The sequence below is a fragment of the Lissotriton vulgaris genome, chromosome 6 (genome assembly GCF_964263255.1).
Source record: "Lissotriton vulgaris chromosome 6, aLisVul1.2, whole genome shotgun sequence".
NCBI lineage: Eukaryota > Metazoa > Chordata > Amphibia > Caudata > Salamandridae > Lissotriton > Lissotriton vulgaris.
Window position 1 is genome coordinate 1776165881 of NC_141694.1, and position 27011 is coordinate 1776192891.

General features: G+C 44.6%; 1 protein-coding gene across 1 annotated transcript in view; it reads left to right on the forward strand.

Moving 5' to 3' along the window:
* The window catches only part of LOC147709465 (protein-tyrosine kinase 2-beta-like), a 368771-nt gene that overhangs the window by 231058 nt on the left and 110702 nt on the right, over positions 1-27011 (forward strand). The window contains exon 5 of the mRNA XM_086925999.1: positions 7232-7311. The gene's annotated coding sequence lies outside the window, so the exon portion shown is untranslated. The remainder of the gene's footprint in view (positions 1-7231; positions 7312-27011) is intronic.

Here is a 27011-nt window from a genome sequence, read left to right on the forward strand (position 1 = left end):
GAGTTCAGCGGCGACTACGGTTACAGCTTCCGGTTCAGGTAAGCAGCTACTGCGGATTGCGGGGGAGGGGTCAGTACCCTCGAGAAGGGAGAAAGTGGCTCAGCATATTCCGATGGAAATCAAGGAGAGGATATGGGCTGAGAAATATATAAACATGTTTTCTTTATTAACTGATCATTACGAGATTGAGCACGTGAAAATTCAAAAAGAGTTTATGCACCCGAGTGTTTGGCGCGCCAAGATGGCCGCTTTTAGAGTTGATGAGACGATAGGTAATTGGGGCAGGGCATTTGGCATATTCACTGCAATTATGGGGGAGCGGAGGCCTGAATTGTTGGCCGAGTTACCCGTGTACCAGACACGTATTATGGAGTATTCTCAGACATATGAGGGCAATCAGTGGTTTGGTTACGATAATATTTTTCGTAAGGCCAAGGAGTTCGACACATCTCTGACGTGGGATTGTTACGACTCCATTTCCTGGCAAAAAATGGAGAAATCAGGCATGGCAAAGGCGCCATTGTTGGGGGGAAACGGGGGCGAGTTTTCCCGCCATTTATCTGGGGCGCCCTTTCGGGCGGGTTCAAGTAACGAGCATTATTCAAGGTCGAATGGCAATACAGGTAAAAAAGGGATCTGCTGGAATTTTAACAGGGGAAAGTGTACAAGGCCCCAGGGGTCATGCAAGTTTAGGCACGACTGTGGGGGGTGTGGACAGTCCTCGCATCCCGAGACCATGTGCAGAGCCAAAATGGGTGATAACGGAGGTAGGGGAAGCGCCAAACAGGTCTGAAATAGTCCGAGGGGCGCCTTTACCTACCCCGGTTGATACCATGGCAATGATTCCTTGGCTCAATGAATACCCGGATCATGTCTCCGCTGGGGTGTTGCGAGACGGTTTTTCGTATGGTTTCCGCATCCCAGTGGGGAATTTTCAGGGTAAAGCACATTGTAGGAACCAACTGTCGGTCCTGCAGAATACGGCGGTGGTACAAGCAAAGATTGGGAAGGAGGTGGCCCGGGGTCGGGTTGCTGGACCATTCGACATGCCAATTTTGCTAATTTTGTTTGTTCACCCTTGGGAGTGGTCCCCAAGAAGGACCCGGGTGAGTTTAGATTGATACACAACTTGTCAGCCCCGAGAGGTCTTTCGGTGAACGATGCGATAGACCCGGAGGTTTGTTCAGTGCGGTACGCATCTTTCGATGATGCCGTCGCCATGTTGAATCGCCTGGGGCCCGGAGCGCTGATGGCCAAATCAGACATCGAGTCAGCGTTCCGGTTGCTCCCGGTACACTCAGACGATCAGCGTCTCCTGGGTTTCATGTTTCAAGGGCGCTATTACATGGATAAGTGTATTCCAATGGGATGCTCCATATCTTGTGCTTATTTTGAGAAATTCAGTTGTTTTTTACAATGGGCATTCACAAGAATGACGGGGTTTCAGCATGTTATGCATTATCTTGACGATTTTCTGTTCCTGGGGGCAGCCGGGGACCCAGAATGTGCACAGGCTTTAAAAGAATTTTGTGGTCTGATGGGTCAGTTTGGTGTGCCATTGGCGCCAGGTAAGACTGTGGGGCCATCTACTTCGCTCGAGTTTCTTGGAATAGAGCTCGATTCCGAAGAGGGTTGCTTCCGGTTGCCCAAAGAAAAGGTGAGGAAATTCAGGGCCTCGCTTGAAACATGTATTAAGGAGACTAAGGTGAATTTGCATCAATTACAGCAGACTGTGGGTCAGTTGAATTTTGCCCTTAGAGTGATGCCAATGGCCCGCCCTTTTTCCCGCTCGATTGCACAAGCCATGGTCGGTCTTAAAGAGGGGCATCACCGCACGAGGCTCTCGGCAGAGATTCGCCAGGACATGCGCATTTGGTTGGCATTCCTGGCGGATTTCAATGGTCGGGTTGTCTGGAACAAGCCGGCGGTGTCCGCCGAGGAGTTGGGGCTGTGGACAGATTCGGTGGGGAGTATAGGCTTTGGCGCCATATTTGGTAATCACTGGTCGGCTCAAACGTGGCCGTCATGGTGGCACGAGTGTGGGCTTACAAGTAACATTGCTTTTCTCGAACTGTTCCCTATTCTGGTGGCCTTGAAAACATGGCCGGAGGGGTTTCGGGATCACTCTGTGGTGTTCTGGTCTGATAACATGACCGTGGTTGAGTGTATCAATAGTCAGGCTGCACGATGCAAATGGATTCTGAGATTGCTCAAGGAAATTGTCTTACTATGTATGCAATTGAACGTGCTCTTTAGGGCGAGACATGTGCCAGGGGTGCTGAATCAGGCTGCTGATGCGCTTTCTCGTTTCCGTATGCAGGCCTTCTGGGGTTTTCTGCCCACAGCGGACCCGGTGGCGGCACCATTTCCCGAAGCTCTCTGGTCTCTCGGTGCCCCGAACTACAAAACCTCGTGGGAGAGAGTTTAGCACCCAGGACAAGGAAGGCATATGAAGGGGCGTTACGTTCCTATTGGTCCTTTTTGGGTTCTGCTAGGTGGGAGCTTTGGGGCCAGGAAGAGTTTGTCGTAAAGTTTTTGCTGTCATTGCATCAGGCAGGCAAATCGGTAGCCACGGCCCAGAGGCATCGGGCCGCCATTTCCTTCATGGCACGGGCTCATGGTATCCAGGACCCTACAGCGTCTTTTGTAGTACAGAAAGCGCTGCGTGGGTGGCAACGCCTTGAGGGTCGCAGAGTAGATGAGAGGCACCCGATAGGTCTGGAAAGGTTGGCCCTGTTACTGTCCGTACTCCCTGCGACATGTTCATCCCAGTCAGAAACAGTGTTATTCCGGGCCGCTTTTGCATTAGCATTCCATGGGGCTATGCGGGTAAGCGAACTGGTGGCAAAGAACAAGCAGGATACGGGGGAGGACTGTGCCGAGAGCACATTCAAGTTAAGGGGGAGGCAATGATTGTCTCGTTTGCCAGGTCCAAGACCGATCAGGGTGCGATCGGGGACAGTGTAGTAGTCCATCGGATTCCCGGATCTCCCATGTGCCCTGTCGTATGCGTTGAGGAATATTTGGCGCTGAGGGCGGCATCATGGGGGGGGACCTTGCTGAGACACGCTGATGCCACCCCACTGACGAGGTTTCAGTTCCAGCGGGTGCTCGCAATGGCAATTTCGGCCGCGGGCTTGAACCTGGGCAAATTTGGGACCCATTCATTCCGAATAGGGGTTGCTACAGAGGCTACAGCCAGGGGTCTGAATGTGGAAAAGGTGAAACAGTTGGGGCGTTGGTCCTCGAATTGTTACAAAAGGTATGTGCGGTTGCACATGTTGTGAAGCTGATATCATGTACTCACACTTCTTGTTTTGTTTGGTTTACAGTTTCGCAAGCTTACGAGGCGGGGCGGACTGTGCAGTCGACCCGACACCTGGGAACCAGCGGTCAAAGATCACCGGCTGAGGGAAAAGTGGTGTGGGTCGTGGGCCACTCATACGTGAGGCGTGCCACGGACGTATTCAAAGCAGGTGACATGATTCACATGGCTGGGGAATACGGGTACAGGGTGACCTTCTACGGAAGGGGCGGGCTCTGTATTGACCAGTTTCAAACTTTTTTCGAGGGTTTGTTAGGGCGGACAAGGTCACCGCCATCTATAATCATAGTGCATCTTGGGGGCAATGATTTGGTGACCACTGGTAGATGACTACTTCTCGAGGCGATACTGTCCACAGTAAGTTGGTTGGCGAGAAGGGTTCCAGGGTGCACAATTGCATGGTCCCATATGATTCCACGAAAGGTGTGGCGGGGGGCTAATTCGGTGTCTGCTATAAATCATTCTGTGAAGAAGGTAAATAACAAACTGGGTAGACTGTTCCGTACAAATACATTGCATTCGATTCCTCATGGGTGTGTCAGGGGGGACCATATGTATCTGGAAGATGGGGTCCATTTGTCCCGGGTGGGGAATTCTTTATTCATAGGAGACCTCGTAGCTTGGTTAAAGAGTTTACAGCATGACCTTTAGGTAGGAGTTTTGTGGGGGGTCCGGATAGCGGGTCAACTATCCGGCCTGTGGCGGTAAGGTCATAATCGGTGAGCAGTAATTGGAAGATCCCTAGGGGGGGGGCGTCACCCATTACGGATGGGAGCGCCCGGGGGGAGGTGGCCATTGGCCCCTCAACGGGGAGGCGGTCCCTTCTAAGGATGGGACGCCGAAAGGAAAGGGAAGGCGGTCAAGGCCCCTCCCTGGATAGGAGGGGCTACGGGCCCCTCCTGGGAATTTCCCGGGGCCAGGACATCTGCGACAGCAGATGTGGTAAGTTGTGTGGGGTGGGGAGGGGGGTCTACGCTACCTTCTAGACACCTCACACGAGTCCTCGGACGACCCGTAAGATGGCGTCGAGTTAATTGGGGCCCCCGTCAAGACAAGGGAAATTGGTATGTGCACATGAGGTGCAGTCCTCTGTGCGGCCGCCCCTCACAAGTGAGGGGGGAGTTTTGGTTTAGGGATCTGACACCGGTTACGACCTTGCCGTTGGCCCGTAACGTTAGGATGTACAATTTCAATTTGAAAATGCATTTGTAGGATGTTAGTATCGGCTAGGAGAACCTTTGTATTAGAAATGTGTTAAGGTCAGCCAAAACATCGTAATGTGGAAATGAAATTGTACATGATATGAAACTGTTATTTTAAAGTTTTAATTTTGTTTCATATTTTAATAAATACGGCCGGGAGGGTAACTCCCTCCCGCCTTCCAAAAGTTCAGAACTGTTTCCGTATTCCCATTCTTGGGGATTGTGTTGAGAGGGGGTGGCGGGTATCTCAGCCATATGGAAAGGGGCGACCACTCGGTCCCCCCGAACGTATGGTGGAGTACCCCGATCCCCCCGGGAAACCATCTTGGGCGGGAGGCGAGTCTCGGCTGGTATGCCCAAAGCGGCGTAGCCGGGGCGCGCTTTTTCCCGCCCAAGAGTGGGTTGTCCTAGACACTGAAGCCGCCAGCCACGCCCCCGGAGGCGGGTGGAGGCGGGTTTACGCCCGCCCGAAGAAGGATAAAAGGAGCGACAAGCCAAGGAAGCATCCTCTTGTTCCTGTGCTCTGAAGCTGCACCTCCCCGCTGCACGTGAGCTCGAGACGGAACGAAGAGCCAATTTTGACCCACCCACCAGCCCCTGAGGACAGCAAGTTGTTTGAAATAAAGTCATTTGATGTGGTAATTAATTTTTCTTACAGGTTGTTCTGAATAAAGTTGTGATTCAGTATGCAATAAAATGGATAATTTGTTACGGTATGCTTTATTGAATAAAAGTATTCGCACCAGAGTGGATGAGGATGTTTTAAACAGTTCATACTTTGAATATCCTTTTGTCTTTTTCCTCTTTAGTAATTAGCCTCTTTTTTGTTTTGTTAGTTTGTCGTATTTATTATTTGGTCGGGCGGTAAGGTCATAATCGGTGAGCAGTAATTGGAAGATCCCTAGGGGGGGGCGTCACCCATTACGGATGGGAGCGCCCGGGGGGAGGTGGCCATTGGCCCCTCAACGGGGAGGCGGTCCCTTCTAAGGATGGGACGCCGAAAGGAAAGGGAAGGCGGTCAAGGCCCCTCCCTGGATAGGAGGGGCTACGGGCCCCTCCTGGGAATTTCCCGGGGCCAGGACATCTGCGACGGCAGATGTGGTAAGTTGTGTGGGGTGGGGAGGGGGGTCTACGCTACCTTCTAGACACCTCACACGAGTCCTCGGACGACCCGTAAGATGGCGTCGAGTTAATTGGGGCCCCCGTCAAGAGAAGGGAAATTGGTATGTGCACATGAGGTGCAGTCCTCTGTGCGGCCTCCCCTCACAAGTGAGGGGGGAGTTTTGGTTTAGGGATCTGACACCGGTTACGACCTTGCCGTTGGCCCTTAACGTTAGGATGTACAATTTCAATTTGAAAATGCATTTGTAGGATGTTAGTATCGGCTAGGAGAACCTTTGTATTAGAAATGTGTTAAGGTCAGCCACAACATCGTAATGTGGAAATGAAATTGTACATGATATGAAACTGTTATTTTAAAGTTTTAATTTTGTTTCATATTTTAATAAATACGGCCGGGAGGGTAACTCCCTCCCGCCTTCCAAAAGTTCAGAACTGTTTCCGTATTCCCATTCTTGGGGATTGTGTTGAGAGGGGGTGGCGGGTATCTCAGCCATATAAAGCACAGGTGCTGAGTGACCTCAATAGAATTTAGAATAGCTCCAAACTTCCCATTAAAATTAAAATTTAGATTTTTAAAAATGTTGTTTGTGAATTAAATAAAATATTTCATCATATATGTATTTGTTTAATGAATGCTTGTTTCTGTATTTTTTGTGTATTGTTTTGCAGTTCAAATCATAAAACATTCTAAGGCCCGGATCCCGGCTTCCGGTAATGGCTCAGTTGATGTCCCTGGATTCCAGTAATGATTCAGTGGGGGGCCCATTGTTCCAATGATGAATAAGTGGGGGTCCACAGAAGTCAAAGGTTAAGGCACACTGGCATAGAGCAACTGTGGTGCAGTGCAACCATCCAACAAAATGCACATTTACTTGCCAGTGTATTAAAAAGTGCACATGTTGACACAAACTTTTACTGCAATATTTTTGCACTATGTAATCTGGAACCGGCCCCTGCTTTATGTAATTTACACTAATTCTAGACAGTTGTATGCTTCGTAGCTACCTACTGAGCTCAAAAAAGAGATATTGTTTTGCCTTAGGCTGTATATATTTGAGCCTGGGTGTTGTGTAAATCTAGTAGTACGCTCAAATCCTTTTAACCACATCTTTCTTTGGCTCACTGAATGACACAAATGACGTGATGTAACTCCGGGTGATGTCACAAGGCTACCATCACCAGGAGTTCCTTGCACTCCTCCCTAGGAAAGTTGTGCTGTTGCTTGTGGGAGGTAGGATTCTGAAAACATGTAAATTACTTTCACTTCCTCTCACAAAAAATGTAACTCCGGCTCTGGCCATTGATATGACATTTTAATGTGCAGTGTCTTCATTATCTGTTTTCCAGTCTAGACAGATGGTTTAGGTTGATTATCCTTAGTTACTATATTCTCCGTGGCCCCTTGTCTAACATAGAAATTGGTTAATAGGCGAGGGTTTAGTTATTCATAGCCCAAGTAACCAATCATACCTTTTTAATATATATTGGGTTTGTGTATAAATTGTTATTGCATACTTTATATGTGAAACAAAGAGATTTAACTGATATTGTAATGTGTATCCCTGTCTCCTCTTTGTTGCAGTATTTACCGGAACAGATCATGCACTCTTAAGGGTCCTGTCCCTTGTCTTGCCTGTTCTGGTGCTGCGGTACTCTGAACTCGTAAGTACCTATTTTTACCTTGTGCATTCCACCGAAGACCCTCCCTTTAGCCTTTGCTTTGTATTATAATTTTAATGCTAAGATTTTGACACCTGCCTACTAAAAGCAATGACTTCTAGAACACGTTGTTGATAACATAGCTGTATGAAAACAGGTGTAAAAGCACAATAAGTCATTTCTTGTATAACTTCCCTGCAAATGTGAATCAGAGTCGGGGAGCTAGCATTGCACGAAGCGCCTTGAGACCCTCACGGGTGAGTAGCGTGCTCTATAAATGCATTGATTGATTGATTGGGGCACAAAGTGCTTCGACCCAGTTCACAAATGGAAGTCAGAAATGTTCTCCTGTCTGCCCTAGGTTGGGATACTTGTGCTTTTCCAATAGTATTAAAGTACATACCATTTTTGCATGAGGAATTTCTTCGTAGTGTAACTCCCCGTATATTGAGATGTAACCCAAAAGTGCTTGAATTCGTCTTACATCTTTAGTTTCGCCACAGCAAAATGATCTTATCTACTGGGAAAATCTTTAAACACCCCCATTGATTATGGAGGTAGTCTTTCCCCATCATCACCCTACACATGCAATTATCTCTGCTCATGATAGAGTTAAATTTGTGTGCATTTCCATATTGGAAAACCACTGTCAAACTGTGAGTTTGTGAGACTTTAACAATAATAGGCCTACACCTACACCTACTTTTCAGGATGCAGACCTTTTATCATACAGGCAGAATGTATGTTCTGGAAACTGCTGTTGCACATGGAATGTTCCGCCAATCCAGAGTCTATCAATCAAAATTTGGAGTATATGGGTGCAAAGTGAAAATTTTGTTGACTTGTATTGAAAGTTGGTGTCCAAATCATCTATGAATTTTGGATATTCACTGTGGGTATCATCAAAGGAGACTATTTTAATCTCCAGACCCCAAATGTATCTTGCTGTTTTCTTGGCCAATGTTCACTTAACCAGTGTGTTTTGTTGTGATGTCATCTGATATGTATGTGACAATCACAAATTGAACCTTGAAAAAATTAATGTGTATGTTGCTTTTTGTTATGAGTGCAAACTATCATAACTGAGGGACTTTCTTCTCCTAATTCTTGCATCTTCACTATAATGTGGTTATAATGAACTTTATTGTGACCAGATGTAATGAGACAAAGAACTTGCAGTACCAACCTCATCACTACAAAGATTGACCAGATAAGAATAACAACCATAAAGGAAAATGTAATAGGTATTTGTGGTCAAACGAAAGACTGTTCAAAGAAAGCACCAACCAACTCTTGCTCTCACTGAACCACCAAAGCGAAATAGATGCCAAAGTGTTTTTAGTGGTGTGTACCAAGTAACAATATTTTTCATTAGTTTTAGACCGCTGTCAGATACTGCTTTGTCAATCAAGCACATTAGTTTAAACCAAATGCATTTCGGCTCTAGGTGCCCGTGGATTGAATGTGCTGCCTCAGTAACATGGTCTCAGATATTAAGCTTTGGAAACCATCTGACCACATCTGTTAATCAAGAATAAGGACCCTAACCAGAATAACTTCTAGGATTTTGAGCTTTTCTGGGTGTCAGTTGTTGGTGGACAATTGTTATGGGTCCATGTTGAGGCTTGACGTCTCACTAGCATAACCTTAATTTATTAATATAAAAAATGTGTCAATGTAAAAAATTTGCCGACATAGCCTCCTACAGTTCGTGACTTCTGGCTCATGGTAATCACAATCCGTGTATCATCAGAGCAGGAGACTGCTTGGACACCAAGTGATCTGATACCTCCCAGGGATTTGGACATTATGTTGAAGAATACTAGAAAAAAGGATTTCTTAGGAACCTCCCAGTTATTTTCTTAGATTGAGAATGGAAACGGGTAGAATCACCCTCTTGGTATAGTCTGCCAGACAAAAATCTAACCACTTCATCCATCATTGAGGCCTGTTGCTGTTAGACGGTTTACCAAAACTTTGTGCTCCTACATGTTGAATGCTACTAGCAAGCTCCAGGACTCCAGTAGTCACTCTCAAATCTCGAGTTGTCCTTTCATTTATCTATAACCAAGGCTAACAAGGTCTGAGAGCAAGCATGATTCATTTCAAAACTGTTTTCTGACATGTACAGATTGCTTGTGTATGATTTGTCCTGCTTGGATTTCCCCAGCAGTTTCCAATTTGTGACATCTTGGTGAATTTATAAGAAACAAGTGTTTATTAACTCCTTTGATGGTTCAGAGTGGCTTTTCACTTCCCCATTTGGCATCATGTTAGACGGTTCTCTCTTTCGTCCTCAGTCTGCAGCCCTTTGATAGTTGGGTCATACGAGTGCTCATTTTGCCAACGCAAAGTATTTCACAACACTCTACGGGAAGTTTATCCAGACAGACATTGTGTCCCCAGAGTTGCAGACATGCCCTTCTGCGGAATGAATTGATGCTGACCAGCAGCAGGCATGGGCCAGGGAGGAAATAGCCATGTTGGGCCCACATGTCAGTATCTGGCGCCAACTAGTGGTTAAAGCCATGCCAGGTTCCATGAATTAACAGGGCAAACTAACTTCAGAACCAGTAGAATTTCAGCACAATCTTGGAGGCCTGTTGAAGAATGACCACTGCATTTCTGGTGTTCCTGACCAGCAGCAAACCTGCTGACACTGGATATTCTATTGAAGTTTCTTATTGGCAGAGGTTCATCTCCTAGAATTCAGAGAGTACTGAAGCACACATAGAGGATTCCAAGCATGCGTAGAAAGAAATAGCTGGGAATATATTAGCACTTTTTCCTGGTGCCTGGCAGAATTCTATTTGTGGGCAAGCTTCGAATTTGAAGTTATAATTTCAGACGTGACCTTAATGTAACACAAGATTTAAATTTGAGATTAGCCCTGTTTCATGAAACAAGTGATCCCCCTGACTTAAGCTCCATCAGTACCCGATGGCCGGCCACTGCCTTGGGAGTGGCAAAAGTAGGAATACTGAGACACTGGAAAATGGACAAAGTCTCACTGTTTAATGACTGACTGGACCTAATGTTTGCCATTATGTTGATTGTTAGATGGTTATATGGAATAGGCAGTATCTCTGCTCCATTGTATGTTCCTGTATGTTTCCTTCTTTTTTCCATTATTTTCATCCCTTAATTTCCTTTATTGTTATAAATATGTCTGCACTGATTTCCATCAACTCTTGGATTCCTTTGAGGATGTAGATGTGAATGAATAGAGTATTATCAGTTAGCTTTGATTGGACTTGTTAAACCTGGGATCCTTGACGTAGTTTTCCCCTAACTTTTTGCCTTCAGACCTTCTGTTTGTTCACTTTTGTTTTTTGCCCGCTTTAGGATTCTGGACACTTAACCACTGCTAACCAGTGCTAAAGTGCTTGTGCTGTCTCCTTAAAATATGGTGAAATTGGCTTATCCTCAATTGGAATATTTAATGTACTTTTAAGTCCCTAGTAAAGTGGCACTACCTGTGCCCAGGTTCTGTAAATTAAATGCTACTAGTGGGCCTGCAGCCCTGATTGTGCACCCCACTTAAGTAGCACTTTAAACATGTCTCAGGCCTGCCACAGCCACCTGTGCATGCAGTTTTAAACTCCCATTTATGCCATTTTGACCTGGCACAATAAACCTTTTGCCAGCCCCAAATCTTCCATGTTAAGATACTCCTAGGGTAGGCACTGGATAGCCCAGAGAGCAGGGTCCGATATATTTCAAAAGTAGGATATGTACTTTTAAGTTTTACATATCCTGGTAGTGAAAAACTCTTTAATTCATTTTTCTCTATTGCATGGCCTGCATCTTCTATAGGATAACATCGTTAACTTATTGCATTTAATAAGCTGTTAATTCATAATGGGTATCTCATTCATGTTTGGTATTTTTGGAATTGTCATGAAAAATCCAAATTTATGGTGACTCATGATTTTAAATTAGGATTTTTAAAGTTGCACTTTTAGAAAGTTGGCAAAAGCCTTAGCCGTTTGGTGCCTGTAGCCTGTCTCCGGGTCACATGAATGGATGTAGTCAACAGTTGAGCTTTTTGTATTTCTCCTTGACAGCCACACACACTAGGTTGCTTAGGTGTGCCTAGATGGGCAATCACTGAAAGGATGCAAGGGAGGAGCTGGGCACATCTTCACTCATAGGCTATGTACTGCCTCTACACAAAGGACTGCATACCCCATGTAGTTAGCCTAAAGCCAGAGGAAGGGAGACCGGGAAAGTGTGCACTTCGAAGGCAAACCTCTAGAAGCTTCTTCCTCTTCAAAGGCAGAACTAGGTATACATATTGAACCTCACACAGCAGCTTTTAAGTACACTTCTGGATCTTCTGCCAGGAAGAAAGACTGTTGTGCTCCAGAAAGGATTGCTGCTCTGCTGGACTGCTTCTCTGATGGACTGCTGCCCTGCTGTGCTGACCCACTTCCTGCTGCCCTCTTGCCTGGGTGAGAAGGACTGGACTTGCATCTGTTAGACCCACAATTGACTCCAAGGTCTAGTTGGATGGCCTCCTGACTTAAGCCTCGGGTACAGAAGGCTCCAATAACCTCGACTGCAGCATCTGGACACTGCCATCTGTGCCACCCCAGTCCTGGACCCTTGAAGTGAACCTAAGTTTCTTTGCCAGTCCCTATGTATCCAGTAGAACTGACGCATGTTCTCTGCAGATGGGCGTCATTCTGAGCACATCAAATGCATCGCCACCCCTGCGTAGGTTTCATCTGTCTCAAAGATCGGCATCACAATGCTGCTTGGTGCAGGCCTTCGCATCCCTCATCGACGGCAGCGACGACGCCAGACTCCGATCGCAGCCTCCCAGCTCCTCTGAACCAATGCATCGCCCGACTGGGAGATGCATCCTTCAAGCCGAACTTCCAACCACAAGCCCTCGTCGAATGGAGCCTTGGCAACAGTGCAAGATCTCACTCCACAGCCTCCCCTATTCCAGAACCGACACATCGCTTCCACTGCGTGATGCATCTTCGACGCGGACACTCACAATGCTCCTCAAACCAGGATTTAAGGTACTTTTGTTCAGCAGGTCTAACCTGGTCCCTGTAGCTGGCCCACGTTTCATCACGGTCGGCTGGAATTTGTGACTTGGTCCCAGTATGGTGCGCCCAGATATCCACCGTTTTTTCGTTTGTTCTTTTTAGTACTATTTTAACTGAAATCTTTACATTTTGCATATCTCTGGAACTACTATTGGGATTTTTGTTGTGTGGTCTTGTTTTATTTATTTAAAAAAATATTTCCTTTTTGTGTGGTGTTTTTCCCTTTATTACTGTTTGAAGTGCTGCCTATAAACATACTGCATTGCCTTTGATAGCTCTGTGCAAAATTACTAGAGGGTTAAGCACAGGGTAATTTTGCATTGGCTTATGCCTCACCCTGAGAAGGATTGTAGTTGCTGCTTGACCAGGACTCCCACCCCAGTCAACTTACAACCCAATTTCTTATCCTGATACACCAGTAGTTTTAGAGGTAAAAGAGACGATTGCGCCTTGATGGTTGTTATTGTTATAGGAGTATCCTTTGTCCATATTTATACGTGAAAAGTATGCGGGGACTGTTTATGTGGGTGGAAACCCCTATCTGTGTTCTGACTTGTTTGATGGTAAATTTAAAAGGGCGCTGTGCTGATTTGTTTTTTTTCTACTTAGTTTTCTGAAAAACGAATAAAGAATTGTGATAAAAAAGAAATTCATATTTAAAGTGATATCTACCATGCTTAAAAGATGACAGAACACAGGCAGCTTGGTTAGTAGTCTGTGCAGTACAATCAATGGGGGCACAGGAGTTTTTCAGGATTCTGATCGCTGTAAACACTAGCTTTGGGTTGGTGGTAATGTTGAGTTTGAAACTTGCCAAAGGCAGTAATAATATACACAAAACTGGTGAACCAAATATTGGTGTATATTATTTCACTTCTGAACCGTAAAACAGATGCGAAGAAACAGAAAACATCTGGCAAAAGTGTAATTTTCTGCTGTCCCTCATTTTTGCAATACTTTAAGTTAGTAACTATGAGCCTGATTTAGAGTTTGGCAGTCAGGTTACTCCGTCACAAACTCCACAGAGTACCCAGTCTGCCAAACTGAAGGGTCGCCGCATCATTTAGATAGTCGGCAGATAGTGGAGAATTGTGGCTCACTAGTTAGAGTAGGCATACCCTGAAGCTGAGGTCAGACCCGGGACCAGGGTTCGATTCCCGACGCGGCAGGGTCCTGAACCCAATTGTCCACGGACTCGATAATTCTCGCTTCCACCTTGGGGATGCCCAGCACGGGTGATCTCACAGGGAAAACCAGGACGGGTTCCCAAGGCAAGCGCTGAGATGCCCAAGGGTACATCGAGCGCTATATAAGAACACACATACATACATACATACATAGCCGGCTTTCTGTCGGTGGCACCCCTATTGCCTCTGTCGATGAAAAAGCTTCATCCAATAGCCTGTCAGTGGAAGTGCATTTTATTGTCTGCCCTTTTAGGGATGGACAGAGACTGATTCCTACGGAAGCAGAGACCCCTGGCATACTCAATTTCAGGAATGTATAAGTTGTGGACTTCACCTACCCGGGACATCCCATAAACGGGCGGCCCCCAGTGAACATTAGCTTATTCGACTTTCCCGCTTTGTGAATCCACTGCGGTTCATATTTACATTGCCCTTAGTTTGTGAAACATTGCATATACATGGCTTAGCGCCTCTAAGGGGTTTTTACTGCCCATTGTCCACCTCATTGTTACTGCGTTTAGCGTGTTGCTTCTACATTCCAATGTACACTTTACCTTCTCGGAGTTACCCTGATTCCTGACCCTCTATAAGGACTTTTTTCCACTTGTTCGCGCCGCCTTAATTATGTCTACACACACATATATAGTGTGATAAAAAGAACCCCCACAACAGTGTGTAAATATATGTTCAAGACCTTGGAATGGGACCTGACCACCTCATGATTTGCTCCTTCTGTGCCCTGATGAAGGTACTGTTGGTCTAACTTCCACTCCGAAACACGTGTCAGCGCTTTTTGTGTGTTGTTTTGTCACAAATTTTGAAATGTTAGCTGTGTTATTTTTCTATTGATGGTCCATTGGATGTATGGTTGTTATTCCTTATTGAGTTGTGTCCGGTAGGTTTGGTGTGCATGCGAACTGTGGTGTTGTTATGTCCTTGTAGATTTTGTATAATGTTGGGGCTGTTCCATTTAAATCTGTCTATAGTAATGAACTCGTGTGTAAATTAATTTATATATATAATTACAAAAAAAAGTTTTTGATACAATAAAATAAGAAAATTATAAATGTCTGTGGGACAATGATGTTATCTCTAATATATGATGTACCACCTATATATTAAGTAATGCATAGCGGGAGGTTAGTTGTTGTTTTTCCATGGACAGAGACGGTGTTCTGTCCTTTTTTTCTCTGTCCCACACTCCAAGTCTCGGTGAGGGACTGGAAAAAACAAATAATGATCCTCCTCCACATACAGGGAAAAAAATGCCTGCATGTGGTAGTGATTAGTTATTTGATTTAAATAACAAGCTCCTGCATTGGGAGTTTGTTTGTGAAAAACACAAACTTTTATACATTTTGGTGGATAGTTGCTAAAACGGACGGCCACCATCCACCAAACCTTTTGTAGCTTGACGGCGGTTCCTTTCCAGTCATAGAGCTCACCACTGGGCCAGTAGTGATCTCTAAATTTGTCAGACAACAGTTCTTTAGGGTGGTTGACATAATGTCCAGCACCACACTGACAGACTGTACTCTGCATCATGGGTGAGGGCAAGTGCTGCAAAACCATGTCCTGTTGGTACGAAAGGAGGAAAAAGCAGAGCAGCGGACTGACGCCGGGAACTGTTGCAGTTACTTTCACTTGCCTCTGGTCACTCCTTGTCTGCAGCATCACACAAGTATGTGCATTCTCACCCAGTCCTCCTCCTCTGCATTCAATTCGCAAACATGCCCATTGCAACTTGACGTGATGCAACTCAACCTCTGTGCATCTTTTTTTATTGCCACATAGACTTAAAGTGGTGCAGATTGTGGTACTTAAAAACAACTGCAAATTAGTCACTAGGGGCCAGATATAGGTAATCCAGATTTACCGATTCTAAAATACAGAATTTTACTGATTCAGTATTTTAGAATCTGTAAATGGGATGTAGGTATTCATTCGGTATTTTTTACCGAATCGGTAAGATTTGGTAAATACCAAATCGGTATTTACCGATTCGGTATTTCCCATTCATCCCTATGGGCCTCAGGCCCATAGGAATGAACGGGAATTACCGAATCGGTAAATACCGATTCGGTAAAAGGGGGAACGCATTCAAGGGTGGCAGGGTGTCACTTTGACACCCTGTTGCACCCCTGAATAGTGCATGGGTGCACATGTGGCACACATACATGCCCTAAGGGCATGCGTGTCTGCCACATGGCACTGTCATAAATTGCTTTTTTAGGGTTTTCGATATTGATCACCAACTTGTAGTTGGTGGTAAATAACGAATCCTGAAATGGGAAAAGCAATCATTTCAGTGCTCCCTACATTAAGGATTCGGTAGTTTACCGAATCAGTATTTTAAGAATTCGGTAATTTACCGATTCCTTAATTTACTGATTCGGTAAATTACCGAATCCTTTATTTTGGCCTCCTACATCTAAAAAGCCTAATAATACCGGTTGGTTACCGACCGGTATTAGGCTTCCTACATCTGGCCCTTTAACCCTTTAACCCTTGCTCACTCTTTTACACTTGCTGCATTCTTTAAGAATCACATCCTGGTGACCGGATGACAATTCATGGCTTAGCCCAAGAGTGCTGTAGAGAAGACTTTCCAAGGGAGGAAGGTCCAGTGCTTGATCAGGATGATGCCTATTTCGTGTCTGAATGTGGAGAGTGTGCATTATTTTGACCAGGAGATCAAGCCCACTCTGTCTTGAAAGGGGTTCAGCAGGCTGGGGTGGGTCTGCCCATGTTGAAGCTTGAATTCAATATGAAAGTTGTGCCTTGAAAGGTTTTTTGCTGACAGTTCTGGGCTGTCCAGTCCCACTTTATTTGGTATTGCCCAAAGAGAACAAGAGCTGTCATGGCACACCTCTGACTTCCCACTGTACGTGTCAGCTCTGTTGCCACTCATTGCACCAGAGGAATACTAGCATTATATTCGGATTCTCAGGCTGTTATATGGATGAAAGTTCACCCCAACACAATTTTTATATTCCTCAATAGCATTATCTTTGCTGTAGCAAAAGGGCAGGATGACAGTGTGAGATACTGTACTGCTATTGACACCCCGGCCTCCTGGGCTGTCTCTGGGTGTAAATGACTGCAGCTGCGAAAGAACAAAATAGCACCTAAGTCTCGGGGTGCGAAGTAACATGTGGAATAACACCAAGGAGTCTAGGAGCCGAGTTAATTATATCAGGATTTCTGCTGTGCATGCCAGATATATTCAAGTGAAGATTATTATGCTAAAACATCCTTGCATGTTTATGTGCACACTGAACTTCCAGCATGCAGACTACCATCCAGCTGGCCTGGACCTCTCTTGTGATGGCAACCTATGCCAGAAGGTGTTTAGTTGTCTTTGCACCAGCAGATAAGACACATCTAGCTCAAAGGTTGGTGAGTAGGGTGGGTAAAGCTTACATTCAGAGAATAAATCCTTTTCCATAAAGTGCACATAGGAAGCTTCGAGAAGGAGGGTCTTATTAATCTGTTACAAACTTTGAATTAAAACAACAATATTTAATTCTGTGCTGACTGTAATGCCTGGGTTGTATAGAAAGAATATATTTGGGGGCATATGTATGAAAATTCGTTTTTGCGATTCTCAAATAGCGATTGTTTGATAATCGCTATTTGATAATTGCAAAACGGGATGTATTTGCGATTTCTTAGTATTCCTTAATTGTGATTAGCATATTGCAAAATCGCAATTAAGGAATACCTTCCCATTCATTCCTATGGGCCAGCAGGCCCATAGGAATGAATGGGAAGTCATTCTCAATTTGCGATTCGCAATTTGAGAATCGTAAATTGAGAATAATTTCAAGGGTGCAAGAGTGTCATAAGGATACCCTGATGCACCCTTGAAATGTACATGTGTGCGCATATGGCACACAAACATGTCCTAAGAGCATGTATGTGCGTCACATGGCACCTTGAAAATGCCAAAAAATGCATTTTTTGAAAGAAATCGCAAATTACCACCAAACTTGAAGTTGGTGGTAATTTGCGATTTCTTAAGGAAAAATCTCACAACTTGGGTGCTTGTTACATAGCATTTAAGGAATTGCAAGTTGCGATTCCTTAAATGCTTAGGCAAAATTAAGGAATCGCAAAATTAGTGATTCCTTAAAAATGCGTTTTGCGATTTTCTTTTATTCGCAAACACTGTTATTATGCGAATCGCAGCGCTTGCGAATAAAAAATTGTTTCATACATATGCCCCTAAGTTCTAGTAATTTCAGCGTGGTGCGTAAATGATAACTTGAAGGTTGAAGTATAACTTTACAATTTCTAATGGTTGCATACTTTAAGTTTGGTTTGTATAGAAAGAATAAATAAAGTTTTGCTAACTATAACTAAGCTATAACCTTTGTGTTTTTTTAATTGAATTTTTATTTTTTTATTTTTACTTTTTTGGTAACATATCACTTTGTAAATCCATTATTGTTTTTCTTTTTATACAGTGGTTTGGAGTGGCACAGAGTAGCGTAGAGTGAAGTTGACTACACTAGAGTAGCATACAGTGGAGTAGCCTACGGTGGAATAGCGTACAGTAGAGTAGCCTATAGTGGAACAGTGTAAAGTGGAGTTGTGTAGAGTGAAGGGGAGTGGAGTGGCGCAGAGTGGAGAGGTGCAGACCGGAGGGTATAGAATGAAGTGGCGTAGAGTGGAGGGAATTGGGGCAGAGTGAATTGTAGTACAGTGAAGTGGGGTGGAGTGGGGTACGGTACACTGGCATACAGAGAGGGACATACAATGAAGTGGGGTATAGTTGAATGGTGTATAGAGGCATAGACTGAAGTGGGGTAGAGTAAAGTGGCGTAGTGTAGAGTAACGTAGAGTGAAGTGGAGTACAGTGAAGTTGGGTGGAGTGAAGTGGGGTAGAGTAGAGTGACATCGAGTGAAGTGGAGTATAGTGCAATGGCATAGAGTACAGTGGTGTACAATGCAGTTGCGTACAGTAGAGTGGTGCATAGTACAGTAGAGTGGTCTACAGTGAAGTGGTGTAGAGTGAAGTGGGGTAGAATACAGTGGCGTACAGCAGCATGGGGTAGAGTGAAGTGGGGTAGAGTAGAGTGGCATAGAGTACAGTGGTGTACAGTAGGGTGGAATAGCATGAAGTTGGGTAGAGTAGAGTGTTGTAGAGTACAGTGGCGAAGAGTACAGTTGCTTAGGGTACAGTCGTGCAGGGTACAGTACAGTGGCATAGAGTGCAGTGGAGTAGAGACGGGTGGTGTACTCTGCATGGCGTGGAGTGGGATAGAGCTGAATAGCACAGAGTGGAGTGGCATAGAGTGGAATGGTGTAAAATGGAATAGAGTGGCGTAGAGTGGAGTGGCGGTAAGTGAAATTGTGTAGAGTGGAGTTCGTACAGTGAAGTGCCATACAGTGAAGTGGCATAGAGTAGAATGGCGTAGAGCCGACTTGCGTAGAGTGTCATAGACTGGAGGAGCTTAGAGTGGGGTGGCATGGAGTTCAGTGACATAGAGTGGAGTGGCATACTGTTGAGTGGTGTAGAGTGGACTTGCTTAAAGTAGAGTGGTGTATAGTGGAGTGGTGAAGAGTGGAGTAGCATTGAGTGGAGTGGGGTAGAGAGGAGAAGAGTGAAGTGAAGTGACAAACAGTTCAGTGATGTAGAAGGAAGTAGTATAGAGTGCAATAGCGTAGTGTGGAGTGGCGTAGAGTGGAATAGCGTAGGAAGGAGTTGCATAGAGTAGAGTGGAGTGGAGTTGAATGCCGTAGAGTGGAATGGGGTGTCAGAATGGAGAGGCATCTCAGAGAGTGGAGTGGCGTGACGTATAGTGGATTTTAGTGCTGTGACATTGAGTGTAGTTTAAACAGACCTTGCGAGACAGTGGGTCAGCGGACGTAGATGACATTTCTCAGGAATATAGATGATGGGATGGAAAGGGTCCTTTTTCCTAGTAGATCTAAATTGATTCAGTAAGTTATAAGGCACAAAAACCTAGTGATATATTGTGCTGTGATATACAGCAGTAATTTCGTGGTATACCGCAGTACATGCCACTAACAAAGCAGTATATAATTGCCTAATGACTGCCTTTACAAAAGTAAAAACCAGCCAGGTTGTTTAAACCACACTTGGCCAGCATTCTAGGTTTTAAATGTAAATCTAGTGTACTACTGTTTCATATGTGGATAGGAAGGGATGAGTCAGTATAAAAAAGTTTGTAAAGGTAGGCAAAAGCAGTTTTATAACTTTATATAGTTTTTAAACGTTTGCGTAATACCTTTGTGCTACCTAAAAAGTACTCTGGTACTTACAGAAAATACAACAACAAAAATTGAAAAATAAGGTACGGTTGTGTGAAGGTGGATTATTAGTTATCTTACATGATAGTCCATCACAAGTAATTATGTCACTGTTCTTGCTTGCTTTACTAAAGGTTTCAGTAATTTAAACCTTTAAACCTGTGGTAGCTATGGCACACAGCAGGCCACCTTTACTTAAAAAAATGTGTAAAGAATTTAAAAGTACCAAACCAGGTAAAAAGTCGAAAACACAATAAAAATTCCACTGCTGGTTATAATAGAAAATAAATAAAACAAACCAAATAATAACCAAAATCCAATAAAGTAATCCAAGATATGAATTTTTAACATTTAAATTAAAAATAGCACCAAAAAAAGTCTTAAGCTGCAACCGCAGTCACCTGGTTGCACTTGACCAGCACCTAGGCACAATTTAAGGTTGACTGCGATGGAGAACAATTCAGATGCAGAAACCTGGTTCGATCCGATTGGAAGTATTACCTTCCGACTTAAGGCCTTATGCACAAAATGTTTTAATGGGCACAAACCCACAGATTTAGTCAATCTTAAATTTTGCAACCAATAAAGCACTTTTTGTAATTTGCTAAATTCAATTAACGATTTGGAAAAGGTTCTCCAGTTCCTTAAATGGGTTAAGCAAACATTAGGGAATAGCTATTTGGAAGGGGCGTGTTAAGGCCTTCCTTCCAAATACCTATTCCTTAAGAGATGTATTAATGTTTTGCGGCCAAAGTCAGGTTGCAAATCATTAACATTTTACTAGGTATTCAGAGTTGATGGTAAGCCATTCACATCTGGGAAAGGGTCCCCGGGAGACCCCTTACCCTTTGAGAATATTGACAAAAACGTTTTTTAGGGATAGGTAGTAGCCCAGAGGACTTACTTCTCATTTGCCACCACCCATTAATAGCCTAATCAGTGCTAATGTGACTCACTGAATACATTCTAAAAGTACCTTTTACTGGTCACTTCATTGTCCACCCATGAGCAAAGCCATTAAAGCCACTCATTGGACAATACAAAGATTTATACATGGCCTGCGTGTAACAGGTTTAAATCTAGGGTGCTTTCTCCGCCTTCCATCCTTATGATGCTTATAAAATGATACCCATTAAGCTGTGTTTTGGTACCACCTGTTATTTAAATACCCAGAGAAAATGCAGATTTCTTGTGTCTCATACAAAAGGCTAATATTATTACTGGTAAAATATATTGCGATTGGCTGTCCATAGTTCTTTCACGAAGATATCAAACATTTGTATTTAACACATTAAAATAATATGGACACGTTGCAGAACTAAATTTTGCTTTTCTTTCTTAATATACGTTTATGATTAAAGGAATAGAAAATTCAGGGATTAAAATGGTACATGGTACTGGGTACTGAGTGACCGCACATGAATCTTTGGTCAGACAGTTCAACACCTCCTACCTTAACCCCTCCGCTGCGCCCAACGTTCAGCGCTGGTGGGGAGCGTTCTATTGCGCCGGCGGGGCTGGAACGTTCAGCGGACGTGCGCAGCACTACCGAGGTAGTGCACGCGACGTCCCATGAACGTGCGCCGCACTGAAGGGGTTAAACAAACTTAGAGGTCTGGTTTTACTGTGCTAGTGCATGCAAATACAGGTATGCACATGGTGACATATATAAATGTGGAGTACACATATGCACCTTAAAGTGAGAGTTATTGGCTTTGTCAATGTTATATTATGTTAAGTTGATATGATTTATACAGCGCACAACTACTCAGAGAGTGACCCGGCGCTAAAACAGGCATAACGGCACCAGCAATGATTGTCCTGTGAAGATTGTCGAAAGAGCCATGTCTTTAGGTTTTTCTTAAAAATAGGAAGATCTGTTGTGGTTCGTAGCTCCGAAGGGAGTTTATTCCATGTAACCGGCCAAAATAAAAGAAAGATCTGCCGCCTGTTCTGAGCCGACGAATTTTGGGAGCTCTAGCCAAACGTTCAGAAGAGGAACGTAAAATTCTGGAAGGGAAATAGTCATGAATCCTCTCTCTCACATATCCGGCACCCGAGACATGCAAAGCTTTATGTGCCAAGACCATTCATTTAATCAGAATCCTTTTTTTTATGGGAAGCCAATGGAAAGCATTCAGGTGAGTGGACATATGTGTTCTAAGGAGGAAGATTAAGAAGCATCCAGGCTGCTGAGTTCTGCACCACCTCAAGTCTGCCCAGAAGGTACTCGGGGAGACCATTGTAAAGCCCATTCCCGTAGTCCAATTTGTAAGTTATTAATGCTTGGATTATTGTTCTCTTGGAACCCTCTGATGGTGGGGGCAAGAACTTTTCAATATCTGTAGCAGCCTGAAGCAGGAACCTGTCAGTGCCTGGATCTGTGGATGAAAGTAGAAAGCACTATTGAACACAATGCCTAAACACCTTAGAGAGGCAATGTTAATAGCCTCTCCAGCAAACTCTTCTCCCTTCTCACAGGAGAAGAGAGGCTGGGCGTCATCGACATAGGAGATTACCTTAGCTCCTAGAGACTCTGCTAACACCGCTAATAGTATAAAGTAAACATTGAAGAAGGTAGGACTTTGTATCGACCTAATCCATGCTAATGTTTTCTTAAGTTTCTGCAGGCCCAAAACAAGTTACACAATGGCCATCAGCAATATGCCAAGTGAATGTACACATACTAAAATACTCAAATAAGGCAAACAATGTCCCTGTGGTAAGGCTGGCAACACGCGAGAACAGGGTAGAGAGTTAAACGTAGTAAAAACTTGTGTGCTCCTCAGCAGTAGGAGTACCAGCCCCTTTCACAGAGCCTGCAGAAAAAATATAAGAGCAATTAGCTAAGTGAATTATGCAAGTATGCACCGAGCGAGGAGAAGAGGAAGGAGCGCAAAGTGCAGGGCCCTACATACCTGCTACTAGGTGGCTCAGCCGTTTTTTAGCTCAAACCGGAAGATGAGCGCTGGAGACCAATATGTGAGCTATACCATGCACATCCACTCGGTACCAGAGCGAGACACTTGGCAGCGTGCTTAGTGTCAATGGGAGGTTTGGTGGCCATATTGGAAGGGGCACAATGCTCCAATTATGTATTGCAGCATTGCTTATTATCATAAAGTAGACCAAAGGTTGCAGGATGGAACAATGTCAGTCCACTGATTTCCAATCAAATTAGAGAAATGCAGGCGACGGCATGGAAGGAGAGTCACTTGGTGCCGCAAGTGTAAAGCTCTGGGCTGCAGGTTGATAACGGGATGGCCTGCACCAAGATGGCTGGTCAAAGTCTTGTAGGATTGCAGTTTTTAGTGGTTGATCTCACAAGGCAGCTATCTTCGAGTCAGGTCTTCCGATCATCAAAACAAAAAGTCAGTGCCCATCCTAGTATCAGGCTTGAAATCAAGTCCTGAGAAATGCATACAAATGTTTGCTACAGTGGAAAAAAAAACACTTAAAAAAATTGCTATCTGTTTGAAATGGATGTGTAAAGTAAGGTTGCATGTGACAAAGTACACCGAGTAATTGTACTTTTCAGATGTAAAATAGTTCATCTTGCATTGCAACGGAAACATTAGGAGGCATCGAAATACACCAGTAGCATCAACCAAGTGAGAAAACTTGAGTCCCCTCATATCCATTGTATGCATATTTGTTAGAAGTGTAGCAATAAAATGTCCGTTAGGCAACAGCCAGTAAATATGTGTGCCGGTGCCCAGAAGCCCACGGCCGGCGCTGTTAAATGTCAGCGCGCCGAAGACCCGTACTGCTGAATTGTCCTCAGGCCTCTTGTACTGTCGGACACTCCCTGCCACTTTTTCTCGTGTCGGTTCCTGCTTTCTCACGTGGTAGCAGTTTTCCGTCTTTCTCCTCTTTCCCCGTTTGTGTGTTTTCACTCAATTGCACTTGAGAAATGTCCGAAGAGGAAAAATTAGTTCCGGTCCCCGAAAAAGAGTGCCGCTGTTAACACTCGCGCACTCCACTAGCTCAACTTAAGAACTCCCAACACCGCAGTCAAGCAAGAACTAAAAATACAGGAACGACAGATCGGCGAAGACAGCTTTCAGTGTGATGTAATGTCTACCATGTCACAGATAGGTTAAGGTAGATGCTGCAATTCAGATTATGTGCTTAGTAGGTTTTGTAAATTCTGTAGAATGCCAGACTGTGAAAGAGGAACTCCGGCCAGTTTCCTTTAACTTCAAAACCAGTTGTAGCCTTCCTTTCTGTGGCTTAGACTTGGACGTGTTGCATTTAAGCTCACAGTGCAGCAATATGTTTTATCCATCCCAAATGAGTCTTACTACTAGAGTTTCATAAGATGTATTCTGGTCAGGCCCCTGGAGTGCCTCCCTGAGGCCAGCTGAGTTCCAGCTGTCCAGCCAGGAACCAGTCCAAGGAACCCTATACCAGCATTCTACAGTGGGGACATTCCAGGTCAGCTCAAGGCCATACCACAATACTTTACCATTATCAAGCAAGAAAGATGTCCTGCGGCACCAGCGTCTAGACACCTGTCAAAACTCACACATCACTTCCTGCAGAGAGACCCCGGCTTCTGGGGTGGTTGTGACATACCCCGAAGAACCGCACTTATTTCTGGTGGACAGTCCTGTTGGGGGGGATTCCTCCCTATTCTTCAGACTTGCAAACATATCACACGTGCATATTATAGCACCATCCACCATAATATGCTTAATTTTCAACAAACAAAAACAACGCATAGTAATATTAGCATGTACAACTCCCAGGAATAACACCCCAACCACTCCATCAACCATTTCACCTCACACAACCATGTCAGACCAAATGAAGCCTGCAAGACCATTTCAAAATACTGACACCTACACCCATTAACTACTTCAAACTATGCAACCTACCGCAGTAGCACCAAACACACCACACCTTCGACATCAAAGGACCACCCCCTACTCCTTCAATCCATTCCACCCCTAACCTGACCAGCCCTTGTGACAGCACACCAACACTTGTGTCCTGGATTTAACAAAGATATTGGAGATAAATGGCAGTCATTGATACAGTTGAATCAAAGTACAGAACTATCCAACAAAGAAATAGTAAAATATTATCTAGACACTCAAGGGCTATCGGTTGAGTCATGTTTTTCATAATCAAAATTGTCCTTACTGCTGATCAGTCACTGACCCCAAACAAGATAAGACGAAAGTTGGGAGACAGCGCAAGCCTATGCACTTCACACCTACTGGCTGTAGAGAGAAGTCCTCCACTGCTCTACCTTGAAGGACATCCACCTAACACAACTCCACAAAACATCAGAAAATATCAAGCAATATTAAGATACTTCAAATGTTACACACACAATGGCAAAAACACTGCCAGAGTAAACACGCGTTGGTGTTCGATCACAGGTGCTGCTCCCTCATGGGGATCCACAAGGGCTCTAACTTTCAGGTAGGACCATAGGGGGCCGGAGGCTTCTTGAGAATAACAGCAGAGAGGTATTAGCACAAAGTAAACCTAGACTACAGATGCAGAATACCCACCGAAGCAATAGTGACCGGTGCTGCTCTGACCAGACAATAATTTAGGCACTTGCAAAAACATAGGTTAAGCCCACTGCCAAACATGAGAGCGCCCTCCCTTCCGGACCACCCTTCACCGGGACTTCAACATCCAACATTGACAAGGGGCCGTTGGGGAAAGTAGAAGAGTACTATATAATAGACTTTTAACCAATGTTAATATTTTAGTTTGATAGTTTTATGTGCCTGCTTTGTTATTAATGTCTGTGTAATCTGTAAGTCATGTGTTCAAATTCCAGTGGGTAGCTATAACCCTCTCACGGTCCATAAAATTAGTAATATTGAGACTGTCAAAGCCTGGAAGTGGAAGTAAATTGATACTTGTAAATTGATACTTGTATAGGGCACTACTCACCCGCAAGGGTCTCAAGGCGCTTGTACGAATACCGCTGTGGAACCCATCCTGGCTTTCCCACTCCTGGGCACCCCCAAGGTGGAGGCCAGGCATCCTTAGCGTTGTGGGGGCCATTGTGGAGATTAAGCAAGCTATTGCCCAGAGTTGCAGAGCGGGACTCCATGATTGGAATAGGCACCGAGGCGAGAATTATCAGGTCCGTGGATTTTTGAGCCCAAGACCCGCCGAGGCGGTGAATTGAACCCTGGTCCCGGGCCAGACCACTGCATCAGGGTCTGCCGCTCTAACCATTGAGCCACACTCAATGTGTGGCTCAATACATGTGCTCTTACATGTACAAACATCTAAAATGGGATGATTCAGAAAATCTACAATAACAATTAGTGCACATGGAAAGAACAATTCCCTTTTTGCACTTTTACTAATAGGGTGCTGGATGTTTTGGAACTGATTCACCAAGGCATTTATGAGTACGTGAAGTAGTACTTGAAGAACACTATCACGTACTCATGGATACCTTTGTGCATCTGCCCGATGATTATTACTTTCTGATCCTTTCCACTCAAAGGGCGATCCCTCAATACCCAGTAACCCCTCTTGGCTTAAGAGGAGGTTGGAATCACTTTTAAATCTGTGTATGAGCTGCACCTGACTCTCAGCTTGTAGAAAGGTTTCCTGCCTGAACACCCACACAGGTCTGCAGATGACAGATTTCATTTCTGGATGAGTCATTTTTTTTTCCTTTTTGAGAATGTAATAAGGAGGGATAGGAGCATAGGCAGGGGGCACAGATGGAAGAAGCTGCCATAGTGGAAATGTAAAATATGAGGTATGTAAAGTTTGTGCACAGAGACATGTAGCCATTGCAGAGCTAATTGCAGCAATGGACTACCATCGAAAGTTGGAAACTGGGGACATTTCTAAGGAGAAAGATGTGAGCAGAGCGGAATACAGAAGGCTAGCAAAGATGCTGCCCATATTACATATTACAGCGAGGGGGCGGGAGAAAAGAGAGGACAAAGGGTAAAGAAGATAGAGAAAGATGTATGAAAGGGAGGGGGTGGAGTTACGCCTGTACAAGATGGTAACTCGGTTAACCCCTTGGCTGCGGGGCACATTCCCCTGCTGTGCTGGGCGTAGGGAGGGGGGGTGCGCACAGCGCCCCCGGTGCTCATGACGAGCTCAGCTCGTCACGGCCACGCCTGTTTAATGGAACGCTCAGCACAGCAGGGGCATTAGCCCCGCGAGTGAGCGT